Below are 11,442 nucleotides of genomic sequence, written 5' to 3' on the forward strand. Positions count from 1 at the left end.
ATCCCGCCGTCAAGCTTTATTGACCATCTTCAATACCGACATTAGAACTAAAACACAACGCAACAACCAGAGAATCCAACATTTGGTGCCGTGACCCTTCTCGCAAAAGAAGAAGAGAGAATCCAACAGGGAGTTAGCCTAACTGTAGGCTATAGCACATAGCTTCTAAGCCTATTCTATTTTCATTTATTAGCATTTGTTGTGATTATATAATCAAATGACACTCATGATAACTTGAAATAGAAGGACAGAAGATAGGTGATTGACAAATTAGAAATTAAAAATATTCTTGCCATGTTTAAAATGCTGCACTTTTTCCCTTTATAGCCTATCTCTGGCAATTCATTTTTGGATAGATAGTTGTATTTTAGCCTACATCTTCGTAGACAGTAGCCTAGGCTACATCATTAGGCCATCTTGAGAATAAAAGACTTCACAGCTGCTAACGATCATCCTCCACAACCATGAGGATAGGTAGGCTAAACGGTCGTTCGTCGCCTTTTTGCTTCTTATTGTAAAACCAACTGTTAGGGCCTACACAAGTGGTCGGCATCCCGGTCAATATTTTATATTAAATTTTCAATTTTGAAGCTATTTGTAACTATGTGTAGCCTATGCAACCCGACTGTTGTAGGCTTGCCTTTGCAGTGCCCCGCCTACCATTCTTGCCTACCACTCTAGTTGTAAACAAACGGTGACGTAACATTAGAACGGAAGTGCAAAACCTTAATAGCAGTGCTGCAGTTACAGCAGTATGGAGTGGACTGTTTGTAACCAACATTTCAGACTCAGATTTAGGCTACATTATTGGCTCATCAGAATAATAACAATAACAGTACTAGTGGTCAAGTAATAGCCTAATTATAATAATAAACTATTTATGTATCGACTATGACAGCTTTTATCAAATAAATTAAAAGAGGCTAAAAGCCCCAAAAATGTGCCACACCGTAATAAACCTTGCGCTATCCCTATTCAATTAGGCAACACGACCATGAACAAGCTGTCATTATGTTTTTGCATTTGTGACCCTGCAAGGCGAAACCAGTCACTTTGGTAAAATTTACAAAATTAAGTTATTATGCTCACATGAACGGCCACAAACTAAGTATACTTTCAAAATGCTAGTTGTCAATGGAAGACTTATCCTGGTCCCTAAAATGACGCCAGGATATCTCTAAAAGTTTGTGCTTTTGACCGTTCGTGCCCTGAAAGGCAAGTCTTTCACATTCATATTTGGTTACATCTGCCAAGAACGATAGAGAGCTGACACATTGAGTAAATTTTAGCTCTACCGTAAAACCTTATAGCGCCGTGGACAAATGGAATGACTCCCAGACAGCACACATTAATCTACCCGATGTCGGTTTCAGATCAGCATGGAATCCTCCCATATAATAATGTCTCAGGGGCATCGGCCTGAAGTCGCTTCCATGAATGTTGGCTTTTTAAGGTTCCCACTACCCAAAGCAGATCCCACTATCAGTTTTTTTTTTTTTTTTACCTCGGCTTCCCTGTATGTTGGCTTTTGATCGTTCCCACTACCCAAAGCAGATCCCGCTCTTTCTGTTTTTATTGCGAGTGTAGCAGCCAGACACAAACAGTACACTCAGATCAGCCTCCCGGAGCAGCGAGGTTCAGGTTGGTAAATTCACTCGTGTAAATTGTCAGAAAGTAGGCATTGTGTTAATTGTATGACTGTTTATATATTTGCCTTTTTATATATTTATATATTTGCCATTACTTGGTGTGCATTATAAAGAGCTGTTTTGGGGTAATTACAACTTTGTTGTGAGCTAATTCACGTTAGCTAGTTGAGCTAACACTGGAAAATATTTTAAACCTAGCTAGCGGCTATGGCAAAATGTTAACAGCATCCATGATTACCGGTAGGTATAAGGACAGCAATATGCTTGGTTGTAAGAATAGCAAGTTATTATTTGACCATGAGACTTAACCCAGGAAAATATGTGGTTTTTGTATTGAGAGTAGTGGAAGTAGGCTATTAGCTAACGTTACTCCCGTCTTGGCTGAGCTAATGTCGTGGAAAAACCGGTCCACTTCCGAATCCAATGAACAATTTATCACTTAACTACTTACTAATTAGCACTCTGGAACAAAGTGTCCGAAGGAGACAATGCAGACAGGAGATCTCTGAAGACTGTTGATCTTTATTCACCGTATTGCAGTGATAGTCCAGCCTAAACGATGTCCAGACCAGGTGTCAAGCAATAGGGTGATGTGAGATGTCATCAGCTGGCGCCCCTGAGATCTGAAATCAAAATGGCTGCGGCCTATCTTTTATACTCCTTAACCTTGAAGTTGGGCCTTCTCGCCTCCCTCGAAAGACACCTGTTGGCCTATCAGCATCCACCAAGGTTACGACTATTGGTGGAACCCATTGTCTCATCATGTATAAATTATATGCAAAACTGTCTTCTTCTGGGTTTTTCCCAGATTCTGTTTTTTTCCAGTTGTAACAGGGCTTCTTATCTTGCCACCTGTTACTTGGCCTTGCCGTTACCACCATTACATCATCCAATTACATCATCCTCTCGCTCTCGACCATCTAGTTCACTGTGGACTCCTTCACCTCGACCATCTAGCCAGGTGTCACTGTGAACTCCTTCACCCCACTCCTTGACTGCTGGTCTGGTCTGTTTAAGATGTGTACAGGCCTTGAAGTCTCATAATAATTGCAGTAATATCAAAGTTTATAAAAACCACACATGCATCCGTTAAGTCATAGAAATCCACCACACTAACCTTGTCTCTTGCAGGAAAAGAACCTGATTTTTGGGGGAGTTTTTCTAACAGCATTTTTTCATCCTTCAGACTTTTTAAAACATTCAATAAAATGAAATGAATATATACTTTTGGCATCTTTCTTGTGTCTTTATAGATCTAATTCATTTATAGCCTGTAGTGTAAAATGTGCAATCTCAAGATCCAACCTAAATAAATAAAGGTCGTATAAGCCTCCGAGGTGGGCATAGTTTTGATGAGTCGTTGAAACATTGGCTCATTGTCGTTTTCAATGATTTGCCGACATCCCGGCGATGTCTTGCCAATGACCAAACGCTCCCTAGGCGATGTCTTCTAGACTATAACGGCATTCATCGCCCCGACATCGGTTAGATTTATGTGTGCCGTCTGGGCTGCTAATGTGTTGAAGCTTCACCTAAATAAAGTAAGGGTTTAACAGTCAAAACGTATGTTTATCCGTGAAATTTGTTCACAATATGAAAGTGTAGACTGTATACTGTCGAATTATGCGAAAACGTGAAATTCGACATTTTAACCTGTCCGTTTGTTTATCGTGGATTTTCTCAAAATAGCACCGTGCGCAAAACAACTGGTTTCGCCTTGCAGGGTCACGTATATCGTGAAAAAGACTAAACATGTTGCAATATTTTTTTTAGCCATATCACCCAGACGTAATTAAAGACATTTACTTTACAGTTATTTTTGTTGAATAATTTAAGCGATAGGCCCATAACGTAAAAGCAGTAGTCTCCACAAGTATGGAAGTAAATTAGACTCAAATGATTTTTACGTGTGTGTCACAAGGACATATGACTAACACTGAAAATTGTTTGTTATTTTGAAAGATTTGTAACTGTAGGACAGCTTTTTTGTGTGTAGAATATTGATTTATTGAGAATAGATTTGTAAGTGTAGGGCATATTTGTAATATCGACAATTACTTGTACAGATCATTTTTCCAGTTACAAATAATTTCTACAGTTTCAAAACATGACACACAGGTACAAAACATTTGAGTCTAATTTACTTCCATACACAAGCAGGTCATGTTAGTGAATAGTGTCTTATTTAAAGTATTTTTTGCAGTAAAGAATGAGCCCATGATACAATAGAAACATAAGGTATAACTGGCTACAATGCTTCCAAAGAAACAGTAGATGGTATTCCTCAAAACATGCTCTTACAATATCATGTCTATATGCTGCTGTTTATTAGTTGATTGATTGATTGAATAACTCTCATGTTTTGTATAATTGACTTTTAATATAATTTTGGTCTTGATCTGATCTGTTGATTATGATTGAATGGAATTGAATTGAATCCTTTATAACACATACTTTCCCTTTCTTTACACGTATACAGTATCTTATAGCTGGTAACTGGACCTGTTGCTCCTATATCACAGCTCTCAACTCAACTGCTCGAGTTCAACCACAATGAACTTCTTCAGGTACTACATATAGATATACATATACACACAGGATAAGCTTCCTTACTTTTTGCAGTCAGTATGAATCCAATTAGATTAGATTAGATTCAACGTTATTGTCATTGTGCAGAGTACAAGTGCAAAGACAACAAAATGCAGTTTGTGTCTAACCAGAAGTGCAAACAAGCAGAAAAGTGCAATGTGATATACAACGTATAGGGCCCAATCATGACAGTCAAAAACACATCGTCACTCGTCAAAAGCTTATTCAAATTTAGTAGGATGTCCAGTCCACATTGGGAGGGTTTTTGTCGAGCGCAGGGCGCAACAAGGTGTTCCTAGGTCCAAGGTGACAGTCAACGACAAGACAGTTATATGCAGTTACTTTCACTATTGAGTGACAATGGGTTACCAACATGAACAACACTTACCCTAAAATTCTCAACCATTTATTTAAATGATGGTGAATAACTACTCATCATGAGATGTACAGTATTTCGTAATATCTTTATTCTAATTATGTTTCCCATTGTAATCGTGCAATTTGTAATGTTTTGCATGGACGTGCGCTGGTGTGCATTCATGGATGATAGAAGGATGGTGCGTTGTGCACCCGCCAATATGACTGTTGACAATGCGCTCTTAAAATAACATATAAACAACTCGCCATAGACTTCTGACCAGGTGTTCAATATCGATTTTTAGACAATGCGCTAAGCCACTCCCTAAAAGTTGCTAATTGCCACACCCCTGGGCGCATTGTTTAAAAAATATACGTGCAAAATAAGAAAATATACTTTGCGCCGGTGGGAAACAAGTTATGCGCCAGGGTGCAAAATATGGCCCATAGACAGGTGGTGCATAGACAGGACAAGAAATATAGTGCAGTGTAGACATAAGTATGCAGTTGGTTTACAAAAGGTGGTTTACATTAGATATGTGCAGTGTATTAGCAGTTACTTCATAAGAGCAGAATAAATATGGCTATGTAATATGAACAATGTATAAACAACATGTACAGCTATGTGCAATGTAGTAGCAGTAACAATATAATATTTGTAAGAATAATATAGATATATGCAGTGTATTAACAGAATATATTATAAGAAAAACAGAATAAATATGGATATAGGTTAAGAGGATATGCTTTGTCCCCTTATGACATCTGATGACATATCAAAACTCTTGTCTGTTCCAGTGCTAGTGTGGAGGGGATGAGAAGTGACTTTCTCGCTCTTGATTCAGGAGAAGGTAAACTAGTTCAACTGTCCAATTTTTTGGGGATCTATCTGTGCTGCTATTGTTATTTTTATCTTATTTTTCATTCTGACAAAACCTCTCATCTTTGGTGCAATAGCAGCTCCAAAGAATATTGATCAGATTATATTACTTTTTTCATTTTCACTGTTTCCAGAGTCTTTTGATCTGACTACTTTCAACAATAACTTGTTTTTAGTTATTATAAATGGTAACACTTAACTTGACAGTATCGACAAAAGAGTGACATGACACTGTCATGACACATGAACCCTAATCTTAACCCTAATCCTAACCTCTAACCCTAACTTGTTATGACAAAAACTGAATGAGACTTAATAACAGAAGCGTTATGTCATAAACGTTTATGACTTGTTTATGACACGTTCATGACAGTGTGATAGTAAAGTGTAACCTTATAAACATCTGGGGCCGTATTCACAAAGCCTTTTATCTTACCACTAGGAGTACTCCTGAATCGCACTAAAAGATTTTAGCTAGGAGTTTTCTCTTAAAAGTTATTCACAAAGCCTTTCAGACCTACTCTTAGTAAGTAAAAATGACAACTGCTAAACTAAGAGCGAGTCTTCGTTGCTATGGATGACGTCATTACTCATGCACGAGCTTGACTGAAGTGACCACCTTGATTGGCTGATGATTGTAACGCGGGAATGATTCCAAACACCTCCCTTACGATGATGAGTGACAGGTGACAGGTCTGAGAATGCGTGCGCTACACAAGTAGTGCGAAGGACGGAAGATGATGAATAACTGAATAAAAAGGCCTAGCCTAAATGAATAAAGAGTAAGGCAAAACAAATAGCCTAGTAGCCTAATGAAACATAGGCCTACGGATTGATGCAGTATCATTGCAACATTATTAAATTAATCTGTCACCATACGTTTGCAAAGAGGAGAACATTTTAATTTGATTCACAATGAAACATTACATTTAATTTACATGTTAACAATGAGTAGTTTTGGTCGTTGTTAGTGGCGTTATTGCATCCCTTTTATGAATGCAAAATTGTTCCCTCGCGATTGGAAGCTCCTGTTGCCGCATAGGCTACGCATTTCAAAACATTTCCTTGAATTTCCCCTGGGGATCAATAAAGTATCTATCTATCTATCTATCTATCTATCTATCTACATCGCAACGTGAAATGCCACAAAAAGCTGTTCTTAGTGAGTTAGGAGTCCTCTCGACTTCTTTTAAGATGTCCCGGACTTAGGTGCTACTTTTAGGTCTAAAATGCTTCGTGAATTACTTTTAGTGAGAAAAATTAGGAGTCCTAAAGTTAGGAGTGACACGCCCATTATTTTTAGGAGTTGCTCCTAAATTCGCCACTTAGGAGCTACTTTTGGCCTTAAAATTCTTTGTGAATACGGCCCCTGGGCTTTATGATTGAGTGCTGTCTGTCACTAATCTTGGTATTTCTTGTTATTGACATTTTATCATACCTTCCTATACATATCTTAATTCTTCTCAGAGCTTCTGTAGAAAGACTTTGATAAACATGACTTAAATCTTTTAGGATATTATCAACATTTAATTTCTCAAAGATGGGCCTACTGCAATATGAGATAGTTAAACTAAGTTTTAATACATGTTATTATGTGATCTGATCTTATTATTTTAATAGATTTTGACACGTACGTTAAAGGTATTGAAGAACTCATTCAGAGATATCACCTCTGTAAAATAATGCTGAAGAATGAGTGGAGGATTGGAGGCTTTGAAGACACTATCTTCAAAGATGACCGAAAAAATTTGGAGAACTGGCAAGAACAGTACATTCCTGACCACATGAGGATGCAAGTGTTAGGAACCATCAAAACCAACAGCTGCCAACCAGGGTGCCCTGAAATAGTCCTTTTGCTGTGTGAAGACAAAAAAGTCTACGCTTATCGTGAACTGGAGATGCACTTCTTGGCAGACAACCTGAAGAAGCTGTTTGACGAAGGAATTTGTTTCCCTAGAAAGGAAAAGGACGTATTTTATCATGGCCAATATCTTAAGAACCTGGTAAACACAAAACAATGAATTAGATTCAGATTCAAGATTCAGATTCAGATTCTGACAAATCTACCGTTATCATTGTTAAACATAAAGATTAAGCTTAATACATTCATTTAAAGCAAGAGAACCATTATAAAACTTAGAAGGCCACTTCAAGCAAATTACCAAACCAGTGGCAATAATCTGACCTGATTAACCAACCAGTCAAAATTGAACATTTTATTGTAAATGGTAGATTTCTAATAAAAAATGGTATTCCTTGATTGACATTGTCTGCCAAAATAATTGGAAATCAATGTATGCAATGTCAATCAAGGAATGATAGATTCATACATGCTGAGGTATGACAGTTCCACTGACATGGTGTTCACATGTTGAATATTTAATTCACTGATCACTGATCATCATCGCTTTTTTGTCTGTGTAGAGAAAGGAGGACTTGGACAAGGCCAGGCTATCTAATGAAATGGTGAAACTAAAGGAGGAACTGAAGAGAGAGCGGGAGCCATTGATTGCTTCATTTAAGGCTTCAGTGGTTGCTTTTAAAGAAAAACAATCCAAAGTAAGTATCACTATTGATTTGAGGCCAGTTTAAACAATTAAGCATTTTTCAGCATTAGGGATTTATGGCCCCCTCCAGTGCATCAGAAAATGACAGAGTGTACATGAGTAGTTATAGCGCAATACCAGGCAGTTCGGATTGATCGAAATTACATTTTTCCTATTTTAAATCAATGCACTGTCAAAATAATTGTAGTTATTGTAGAATAGTTCTTCTTTAAAATTACCCAACCTTTATTAAATGTGATTAGGTTGCAGAAAGAGAAAGACAGAAACACTACAGAAAAAAAACCCAGAGTGGAATTCCAAAAAAAGGTAAGCATGGTGTTAACCACGTCTCCATTGTTGGCATAAGATGTACATGTCATATAAACTCACACAAAATTATTTTGTAATAGATTATCCACAGCAAAACAACAAGCTGGTCAGATGCAGCAGTCCTATGCCCTGGGTATGCTGAATGACGCGAAGAATGACGCAAAACAAAACACCTACTGCCTACCTTCAAATTTGCATAGTCTGTCTGCCTCTCCACCTTCTTCATGTTTGTGTACGTACTGTCCACTAGCCTACTGTTTTACTGCCACACTGTTTACATGCTATATTAGCCCATATGCATATTTTTTTAGTATATTTAGTATTTTAGTATTTTTTTTTTATCTTCTACTGTCTCTATTGTGCAGTGGAGTTTTTTTATACTTATATTACTTTTTCTGCTGTAAGTGCATGTGATGTCAATATGCTACTGAGACTTTGAATTTCCCCTTGGGGATCATTAAAATATCTATCTATCTATCTATCTATCTATCTTGAACAGTCTCGCCATAATTGTCTTTTGTCACTTATGTTCTGAAAAGCATTGCGGCCATTTTTTGCTAGTAGGCATGTTTTTGTATTTTGTATTTGTATTAAAATACATTTTCAAAGCCATCCCTTGGTGTACGTGACAATGCCCTTTTTGTTTAGTTATAAATGAAATGCTGAAAAAAATGCTCTAATTGTAGAATGTAAATGTATGTACACTGTAATTCAGTGATTTCAAATTAATTGAAGGTACAATGGCATTAACAGGGACAGCATTAGTTTCACTCTAGCAATATTGCTGATTATAACAGCAGTCTGCAGGGACTGACATTGTATGTTACTTGATTGATATTGTACGTTACAAGCTTTTTCTATAGCCTACCTATGTTGAACTTGAGTCTAAATTACTGTAGTGTTAAAATTGCGAACTACAATATAGCATTTTCTTTCCTTTAAGTAGAAGCAATTACAAGTCATCTGTGTGCTAATCCATCCTCCTGCTTGCAACTCTGCCGACCGTTCAGGAAAGTTAACGTTACAATGACCCCTAGCTCAACCCTGACCCCTTGTGGCTAGGGGAAGCAACCAGAAAGATAATTTTAATCAAATAATGACAACTTGTATTATTATTCATTTCAGCTCATAGTCTTGTTTTGTAAGTTATGTGCATGTCTGCAATTATTTCCTTATTTATTTTTAAATCCAAATTATAATTATTACTACATTTTTAGGGGGGCTTTCTATCATCTTAGGGTGGCTTCAGCACCCCCCAAAATATGCCTAACGATGTCCCTGCTGCAAAGGTTGAAAGAGTGATTGGACAGACTGGTGTGCATGGGGGACAACCCATGCATCAAATGTGTTAAAGTGCCCTCAAAAGTGTCCTATTGGCTGGCTTTTGCATGAGAAAAATGGTTCAGTGCCACTTCAAACAAAACATATCTTAATGAGTGACCTTCTAGTGCTGTAATGCAACACCCTATAAGGTAAAATGGTCTTTACTTGCTGTTCCCCATGTGTGTAAGGAATGCCCTCTATGCTGCCCCTACACAATATGTTCCATAGGGTGTCATTTCCAGTAAAGAATGTCCTAACCCTATAAATTGTACTGCATGTGAGAAAGAAGTGTCAACGTAGGTGCTCCTCTAGTGGATAAAATGTGATGCAGTGAAGTAAAGTGTGTCCCTACTAGCATTGATTTAGGGTAGTTTCCTAATGGATGCCCCTGCAGTAGATACTATGTGGTAAATGGCCTTACACTGAAATAAACTTAAAGGAACACGCCGACTTTTTGGGACTTTAGCTCATTCACCGTATTCCATGGGCGTCGGAGCCATTATTTTTAAAATTGTTAGTTTCTCTGCCCTTTCTTTCGAATGCAACATTCAATTTTCTAGACAAAAAATTATATCCCGAGAAAAGTGGATTTTGAGGGGTACAGCTCCATAGACCTCCATTCATTCTGCACTTATTCGTGAGCACCCTCACGTGGAACCAGAACAGGAACTGCAACCAGTTCAGAAATCGGAAGTTTCCTGAGAGTGGCGGTTCTCCCCTTATTAGACCATAGATATTAGAAAGCTAGATACCGCATTAGGCTTCAGAACATCCGTAAATCGCGATGCCATCTTGGTGGGGGCAACAATCACTGGAAGCCAAAGGAGGAGCATGTGACTCTGACTGGAAATCAGACAGGTGTGATTGGCTGCAAGTGTTGCCCATTGACAATAAAGGTGTTGCCCCCAGCAATATGGCGGCCGCATTTACAATGCCACCTAATAGAACTCGACAGACAATGCGGTATCTAGCTTTCTAATATCTATGTATTAGACATTCTCTGATTAAAAAATATATATATATATATATATATATATATATATTACATAGGCCTACAAAAATCACCATACAAATTATAACAAAAAGGGGTACAAAAAATCAACACAAAGAGGACATAATATCAGAACATACAGATAGTTCCATCAGCTTTTCGGCTGTTGAGTCCAATAATGGTGTCATGTAGAATTTGACTTCATTTTTGAAAGCTGCAAAACAAGGTTTCCCTCCCGCCCATTTACGTTTATGAATAGGAAATGTTCCCATAACAAGAGCAAATTTATTGTAAAGACACAATTTCTATTAATGTCTGCATTTCCATTAGACATGATCTGATGTCATGCCAAACTTCGATGTTGATCACTTTGCACCCTCGCGCTAAGACCAGGTCTCGGGGGCCCCCTCGGCTCGGGGCTCCAAGCAGTTGCCTGCCTTGATGTTGACAAGGTGCGCCTCTGAACGGACTCCCAAAACATCGATCGGTGATCACCAAATACTCTCATATTAGGCCTACTCCTCATAATCCCAGAAAACTGTCAAAAAATCTAGCCCGACGTTTTTTCCCCTTTTTCAGCATGTCCAAATCCCATTAAATAATGCATTGACCTCTTCTAGAAGCTGAGGCTACTTCGAGATATAATTCCAACTGCACTTGCACTTAAAGCTTAAAAAGATTGAACGAACCTTCCCGAACTTTGAAATTGCCACCAGTGTCTGGCATTGGGTGAACGAAGCTTTTCAAAGTTGAAACGTAGCTATTAAAAACTATTTG

This window comes from Alosa sapidissima, chromosome 9 (genome assembly GCF_018492685.1).
Source record: "Alosa sapidissima isolate fAloSap1 chromosome 9, fAloSap1.pri, whole genome shotgun sequence".
NCBI classification, from domain to species: Eukaryota; Metazoa; Chordata; class Actinopteri; order Clupeiformes; family Clupeidae; genus Alosa; species Alosa sapidissima.